This window comes from Nannospalax galili, unplaced genomic scaffold (genome assembly GCF_000622305.1).
Source record: "Nannospalax galili isolate Female #2095 unplaced genomic scaffold, S.galili_v1.0 scaffold891, whole genome shotgun sequence".
NCBI classification, from domain to species: domain Eukaryota; kingdom Metazoa; phylum Chordata; class Mammalia; order Rodentia; family Spalacidae; genus Nannospalax; species Nannospalax galili.
In genome coordinates this window covers 458,381-466,949 of record NW_008330576.1, presented here as the reverse complement: position 1 = coordinate 466,949, position 8,569 = coordinate 458,381, and the positions used below count along the sequence as shown (strand labels likewise).

Sequence of the window (8,569 nt, the reverse complement as noted above, 5' to 3'; positions counted from 1 at the left end):
CTGTAAATTTTTAGGTTTACAGTAAATTTTTAGGTTTACAGTTGAATTAATACTGTTACACAATATTGTATTCAGTATAAAACTTTTTTTATTATTGGTCTTTTGGAGACAGGATCTCCCTGTAGCCCCAGCTGTCCTGGAACTCACTATGTAGACCAGGCTGGCCTTGAACTCAGAGATCTGCCTGCCTTTGCCTCCCCAGTGCTGATTAAAGGCATGTGCCACCATGCCCAACATTTTTTTCCCCCATAGTATTTATAGAAACCAAGAAGATACTGAGTTTGAAAAGAAAGAAACATAAGACAAAGAGGAAAGTATAGAATCCAGTTGTTTCCTTGTATATTGTCAAGATCAACTTTAAAATGCTTGCACTGCCCAAACAACACAGGACATATTGTATCATACTTCATTGGTTCAAAGAAAGTAAGGAAAGGAAATTAGCCCTGCTCAGTATGCAGACAATCAGCTGAAATGAGTGTGCTAACTTATTTCAAGTAGCTAACCTGTCTGTAAAAATAGGCATATATTTCTAATTATATAACCATAAAAATTTAGATAACAAATTTTACTTTTATGTACATAATCAAAGCAAGAAAGTCTCTTAGTCCATGTAAATATCTTTGTAGTATAATTTACCCATATAGAAGCAGGAATAGTGAGTCTTTACTTCCTTTTAGGAAAATTTCACTTATATTTTATGCTTAGATTTTTTTGTGTAGAAGAAAGAGTTTACTTGGTCTTATGGTTGTGGAGGGATGAGTCCACCTTGGTGGGGAGGCATGGCGCCAAGGAGCAGGCATGGTCATGGTGGCAGCAGTTAAAAGCTGAGAGCTCACATCTTCAAGCATACCCAGGAAGCAGAGTTATGCTTAGGTTTTAATGTAACGTAAATGTAATTTGCATTGGCTGTATAACTTATCTTTTTATCCTTACCTTTAGATTTTAAATAATTTTCACTTTATCTTATATAAGAAGTATCTTTTGGGTTTTTGTTTGTTTGTTTGTTTGTTTTTTTGAGACAGGTCTTCCCTTAGCCCCAGCTGGCCTGGAATGCATTGTGTAAACCAAGCTGGCCTCAATTTCACAGAGATCCACCTGCCACTGCCTTCCAAGTGCTGGGGCTAAAAGGAGTGTCTGATTTTTTTTTTTTTAAAGTATAAACTGAACATTTAAATTATTCAGTACCTTTCCTGTAGAGTGAAAATTGTTTTTTTTTTTTTTTCTTTTGACAAGGTCTTCTGTAACCCAGGCTAGCTTTGAACTACGTAGCAGAGAATGAACTTGAACTTCTGATCCTCCTGCCTCCAACTCCCAAGTGCTAGAATTACAGGTGAGCACAACCGCACTCAGTTTTGCATTGCTGGAGATTTAACCCAGGGCTTCCTGAATGTTAAGCAACTACAACCCCAACTCCTGTGTGAAAGGTTTGATATTTAAATTTTAGACATTCTGAAACTCCAATTCTTAGTTTCTCTTAGTTTTAGAAGTTGTGAGTTATATTTGGTGCTATGTAAACACATACACCTTAAAAAAAGAAAAAAAAGAAAAAAAAAGGGGGCTGGAGAGATGGCTCAGTGGTTAAGAGCACTGACTGCTCTTGCAGAGGACCCGGGTTCGATTCCCAGCACCCACATGGCTGCTACGAACAGTCCTTAACTCCAGTTCCAGGGGCATTCACATACATACAAGCAATACACTCATGCACATAAAATAAAAATTTTAAAAAAAGAAAGAAAAAGAAAAGAGAAACAAAAGCAGAATAGAATGGAATGAATTCCCAGTGTTCCAAGTCAATTTGGTATACATCAATATAAACCTAGTAGTGTTTTAGTGAATTTCATCCTATCTTTTTTCTGCCTCCTCCTTGGGCTGGAATCCTTATTTAATTCAGTAGAGACTCGTCAGGCAAGAATAGTAATGAACTATTTTGTGGTGGTTAATTTGATTGTCAACTTGATTAGTGATTTAGAATCACTAAGGAGATAAGCCTCTAGGCATGTATGTGAGGAATTTTCTATATTAGGTCAATTGAAGTGAAAAGACCCACCCTAAATGTGAGCAGAAACATTCCATGAGCTGGGGTGCCAAACTACCTAAAAAACAAAGCACCAGTGACATTGAGTCCAGCTTGATCTACATAGAGAGTTCCAGGCCAGCTAGGGCTACAGAGAGACCTTATTTCCAAAAAAAAAAAAAAAAAAAAAAATCAAAAAATAATTCTTAAAATTCTATTAAAATCTCTTGGGGGTAGGGGTGGGGGCTAGAGAGATGGCTCAACAGTTAAGAGCACTGACTGCTCTTGTAGAGGGCCTGCATTAGGTTCCTAGCACCAACATGGAGGCACACAAAACTGCCTGTGACCCCAGTTTCAGGGGACCAGAGACCCTCTTCTGGCCTCTGCAAGAACCAGGCATGCACATGGTATACACACATGCAGGCCAACACTTATACACAATAAATAAAATTAAAGAACAAAACACTAGCATTTGTCTTTCTAGATTGCAAGGGCAGTGTAACCTGCTTCCTCACACTCCTACCCCCATGCCCTCTACCTCCATGCCTTCCCCACCACCATAGCCTGTACCCTCAAACTATGGCCAAAATAAACCCTTATTTTTTGAGCAAGTGTTTTGTCACAGGAGAAAAAAAAACTAATACAGAAATCCATTTATATTCTTTTATAGTCATTCAGCAATGGCCTTGTTCCTGAGTAGTCTTTCATGCCACACAAGATTAGAAGCATAACCTACCACTCAAATGAGGAAAAAGTAGAGAACAAAGAAAAAGAAATAAAACTTCTGGGAGCAGTCAGGGACATTTAAGAATGTCAACAATTAAATCTGTTTGGAAGTTTGGGGTTTGAAGTTGTTTGCCACAGGATGTCACTCTAACTCGTGTGGGCCTTCAACTCATAATCCTCTCTCTTCAGCCTCCAGAGTGCTCAGATTCAAGGGGTGTACCACCAAGTCCAGCTCTAAACCCCTACTTTTAAAAAAGGGGTATTTGAGGCCTTACATATTTCATTTTAAAAGAATTTAAGAAGCTAACCTAGCCAGGCAAGGTGGCACATACCTTTTAAGTCCCAGCACTTTGGAGGCAGAGACAGGCAGATCTCCATGAGTTCAAAGTGGGAAAGAAAGTTCCCAGAAAGAATTCCTGCGTCTTAGACTGAATTTCCTGAAAGGCTGACCAACTGATTAGCACTCTGGAAATTGTGGAGAGTCTGGAATGTTGCAGATCCAGAGGAGCCTATTCACAAATCATCTGGGGATCTCTTTAACTCCATAAATAGCCACACCTTGCCTACCTCTGTTTCTGAATTAACATTCTTCTGACTAATAAAATGTATTAACTTAGCTGATCACCAGATCTCACCAATCAAAAAGCTAAGAATGTCATCAGAGAGTATCTGAGACCTATAGTAGAAACTCCCCACCCCTGCCCCCACCCCCATCCTGCTTTGCTACAACCTGCCTACTTAATGTATCCACCAATGTATTTGAAAGGTGCCTTGATTTATGACTTTTCTTTGTTCTGTTACTATAAAAACATAATGTAACTGTTACCACTCCGGACACATGGAATTTGGGGTAACCTGAATCTGTGTTTCCAGGCCATGGTCACTCATATTTAGCTCCAGAATAAACTGTCTCTTATCCCCTTTGAAGTGAGAGTTACGCTTTTTGCGTCAACAGAGGCCAGCCTGATCTACATAGTGAGTTCCAGGCCAGCTGGGACTACAGGGATACTCAGTCTCAAAAGTCCAAACCAAAAAAAAAAAGCTAACCTTTGCTGACATGGGTACATGTCTTTTACCCCAGAGGTAGAGGCAGGTAAATCTCTGTGAGATCAAGGCCAGCCTGGTTTACATAGTGAGTTCTAGGCCAGCTGAGGCTACAGGGAGACTCTGTCTCAAAAAAGACTGAAAAAAAAGAAAGCCCTGACTTTTAAAAAATAAACAAGTTGGTACCATAGAATTGTAAACAAGATCTGACAGACAGCTCCATGCAATTTCCTAAGAGAGACCAGCATTCATGAGAGAAACAGGCTTTTCCAGGCATTTTACTGAATAAACCATAAAATGCTGACCTTGCCTTTGCTGATAGCCAGCTTGGCCCAGTTTCTCTGGGTCCTTGCTTAACTTTCCCAGCCATCACAACACTGAGATACATTCTTTCTAAAGAACACAGCTTTAATGTGTTGTCAGTAAATGTCTACTGTGGAATTTATTTGGAATTTAGAAATTAAATCACAGAATAGATTCCTCTGGGGCCACATATCTAGAAGAAGGGAGACAAACCCATGATAAATACTGGACTGCTGGGTTTACGGATTAAATAGTATACTAACAAGAAAATCTTACAGGTCTTTAGTGCTCCAACAGTCAGAACATTTGTAAAATCTTAATCTCTGGCTTTCTCCATCAGTTCATCAACTATTCATTTATTCATATCCAGTTTTTTACAATAATAGAAAAAAGAAAAACATTTAGTTTCTTTTTTCTCTTTTTTGGTCTTTTTGAAACAGGGTCTCCACGAAGTGGGGCTGGCCTGGAACTCACTATGTAGACCAGGCTGGCCTTGAACTCAAAGAGATCTGTCTGCCTCTGCCTCCCAAGTGCTGGGACTAAAGGCGTGCACCACCATGCTCGGCCACATTTAGTTTCTTGTATAACTTAAAAATAAGGCTACTGATGAAAGTTAAACTATTAAAATCCATATGTAATGGATGAGATTAACGAAGGCCACCCTGAGGAAGTATTAGCATATCTTCCATTAACAAACCTAATGCAAGCCCTAGAAAGGGTTAGAAAAAGAGAATCAAAGAATGGGAATTTTGGTCTCGAATCATCCAGCAAACAGAGAGAGGCACTTAGTGATAGTGGGGGCAACTGGAAGATAGTGGTACAAGAAAAGTGGAAACAAGGTTGGTACTGCATGCCAGCTGAGGATGGCAGCTTGGACTTAGATAAACTGTGGAAGCAGCAGTGGAGTGAAGTGGACAAATACAAGGTTTGTTTTTTTCTCCAAAATATTCTTTTTATTTTCTGTGTATTAGTGTGTTGCCTGCATGTGTGTAAATGCACCCATGTCATGCAGTGCCCATGGAGGTCAGAAGAGGATATTGAATCCCCTGGAGCTGGAGTTATGGACAGTTGTTAACCACCATGTGGGTGCTGGGAACTGAACCCGGGGCCTCTACAAGAGCAGCCAGTGCTCTTAACCACTGAGCCATCTCTCCAGTCCCCACAAGGTTTGTTTTGAAGATAGATTCTATAGCACTTTGTAAGGGATTCGCTTTCAGAAACTGAAGAGGAGGCAATAGAAAGGTTCACTCAAGATTTCAAACATGGCAATTAGGAAGACGACGCTGTCATCTGATATGAACAAGATTGGGGGATATGGAGCAGATTCAGGAGAATGATCAACCATGTAATCCTGAAGTCAAGTTTGAAATGCCTGTGAAACATCCAGGTGAAGTGACCAGGTACTATAAGGGCATATTTGGTAGAAGAGTTTGGAAAAGTCTAGGCTTGAAAAGTCTAGGCTAAATTTAAAGTCACTGGTGTACAGACTGTATTTAAAGCAATTAGAGAATGAAACAGTCCAAGGAGGGAGTACAGAGTGTAAAACTGAGACAGGACAACTCAGCCCCAACATCGGGGAGCTAGGTAAAGGAAGAGGACCAGCCTCTGAGAATAAGGGAAGCCACCACAGGCAAAGGCAGCATTTTAAGAAGAAAGTAGTTGGGGCTTGAGAGATGGTTGAAAGCACTCTCTGCTCTTCCAGAGGATCTGAGTTCAGTTCCTAGCTCCCACATCTGGTGGCTCATAACCACCTACAACTCCAGCTCCAGGAGATCCAATGCCCTCTTCTGTTTCCCTTGGGCACCTACACTCATGTACACAAACATATGCATGCATAAATTAAAAATAAAATCAATCTCTTTAAAAAAAAAAAAGGAGAAAATGGTCAAGTGTTGAAATACTGATAAATCAATATAGAAGCCAAAACATGTCCAAGGGATTAAGTACTATGGTCTGAGTGTGGGTAGTGTCCCTTGAAGTGTCTATGTGTTAAGCCTTGGTGCCCAAGACAGACCTATTGGCAAGTGTTATGGGCTACTGGGAGGTGGGCCTGGTGGGAGACCATTAGACCACTGGGCATGTGCCCTTAAATAGAAGTATGGGTTCCAACATCTCCATTCCTAGCTCATGAGGAAAGCAGTTTGCTCTGCCATAAACTCCTCATGATGCCTTGACAAGAGGCCCAAGGCAATGAGACTGCTTGATTTTGCCCTGGACCCTCCAGAACCATATGCCAAAATAAGTCTTTTCTCTTTATAGTAGCCACAGATATTCCATTATTGTTTGATAGTTTACTAAGAGAAAGCAACTGGTGATTATAGAAAAAGAGTTCTGGTGGAAAGATGAAAACAGGAGTCATATTGGGATGGCTCATTATCCAGTCACCCAGCAAACATGTAATAAGTGCCTGTATGTCAGGTAGGTACAAGGTAGGAAATACAATGAATAAGGTTTTGGAGAGGGGACCTTCACCTAACTGACTGTCCTGATGATTGACTTAATACTGAGATGCCTATGGGCTGTGTTATAAACAGCCCCACAGTGAGCTCTCTTTGTGGCTAGGTGAAGCAGAAGATAAAAGAGCACTCATTAAAAGAAAATAGAATTAGCCGGACGTGGTGGTGCCCGCCTTTAGTCCCAGCACTCGGGAAGAAGAGGCAGGCGGATCTCTGTGAGTTCAAGGCCAGCCTGGTGTACATAGTGAGTTCCAGGACAGCTGGGTCTACAGGGAGACCCTATCTCAAAAACACACACAAAAAAAAGATTTATTATTATGTGTATGGTGGTATGGTGGGGGGGTGTTGTACAGAGGCAAGAGGAGGGTATCAGGTCCCCTGGAGCTGGAGCTAGAGTTACAGGCAGTTGTGAGCTGCCATGTGGGCACTGGGAATTGAGCATAGGTCCTCTGGCACAGCTAGTGAAGTGCTCTTAAGCACTGAGCCATCTCTTTAATTCTGATTTTAAAAACAAAAACAAAAACCGCTCTTATAAATAACTTGGGTAATAGGGGCGATTCCAGCTAGCCTAGAATCCAGTCTTGTCTCTACTCTTCATATATGTTAATATTTGGTGCACAACGAACTTACCTTGTTCAGAAATTAGTAAAGAACAAGAACAGGCATTGTACAAATATGCTACAGGGAAAAAGGAAGATGGAAAGAAAATAAAGACAAATACATTAACAAGGAAATAAAAAGCTGAAGAATGAAACTGTCAGAACAGTTTGCCACAAAACTGAAGGGGCCACAGAGGTGGTATTCACTGTAATAAGTAAGTACTTAGTGTAATAAGTGCCAAAACACTCTTTCCCTCTTCCCTCCCACTCCCTCCCAATCTTTATAATTTCCAAATATCAAATACCATTGTTCACTAAAAGGACCCAGGGCTCCTTGAAGAAATGACTGAATTTCGAATTGGAACAAGAAAAGTACGAGACGAACTTGGGGCATCCTGTCATGCCAAAAGAGTAAGGAAGTGTTCCAAGAATGATAAGCTGTATCAAATAAACCAGCTTGAAGACACTTCAACTGGCCACAGCAGAAATATGGAGCATGAAAATGTTGATAGTGAGGCTGGGGTGTAGCTCAATGCTGGAGCACTTGCCTAGCAGGAGCAAGGTCCTGGGCTTGATCCCCAAGGGGAAAAGAAAAGAACCACAACAAAAACAAAAGTATGCTTGTAAAAATATGTTAAATAATGGTAATGGTTTCTTGACCTATTGGCTAAGATCAAGTGCAGTATCTGTTCTCATCAGTTTAATAATGATAGCAAGAAATCATAGCATAATGAACAAAATAGGAGTGTACAAGTTCATACAGTCAAAAATGAACTATATTGAAAGTTGGCAAAGAATAAGTCATAATATAATTTAAAAGCACCTCCCCACAACCTATGTATCATTTACACAATGAGTGGTCAAACTAATTACTGTGACTAAATTGAAATTACACAGCATTTGTTAGGATGCACTGAGAAGGCAGATCAGTACAGAGGCATCCACATCCCAATGAATGTAAACAGGAGCAAACAACTGACATGCCCAAGTTGAAGGACAACCCACAATTACTGGTCTATAATCTTTGAATCTGTCAACATAACGTAAGTCGAAGCACCCTGGGAAGCTTTTTCAGAATGAAGGAAATTAAAAAGACACGGCAACTAAACCCAACACTGACTGTGAATGAGTTCCTCTGGCTGTGATGGACATTATGAAGACAGCTGCTACAGCTTGAATGAGACCTGAGGCTTGACTGGCAATGATTATATAGGAGTCAATATTAACCTCCTGATTTTCAGGAGACCACATTGATCACTTATTCTTAGTAGACTAGAAAATAAAATTCTTTACACCGTACTTACAACTTTTCTGTAAATCTTATAAATATGAAGGAAAACAGAATAATCCATTTGGCTTTTTGAAACATAGCATAAGGGGCTAAAGTGATGGCTTAGTGGTTAAGGGCACTGGCTGCTCTTGCAAAG

The 8,569-nt window shown here is 40.4% G+C and overlaps 2 pseudogenes; both read left to right on the top strand.

Annotated features, from left to right (window-relative positions):
• Positions 1–498, top strand: part of LOC103747140 — a 4,229-nt pseudogene extending 3,731 nt beyond the window's left edge.
• A 7,291-nt stretch (positions 499–7,789) lies between these two features.
• Positions 7,790–7,901, top strand: LOC115067050 (annotated as a pseudogene).
• The last annotated feature ends 668 nt before the right edge of the window (positions 7,902–8,569 follow it).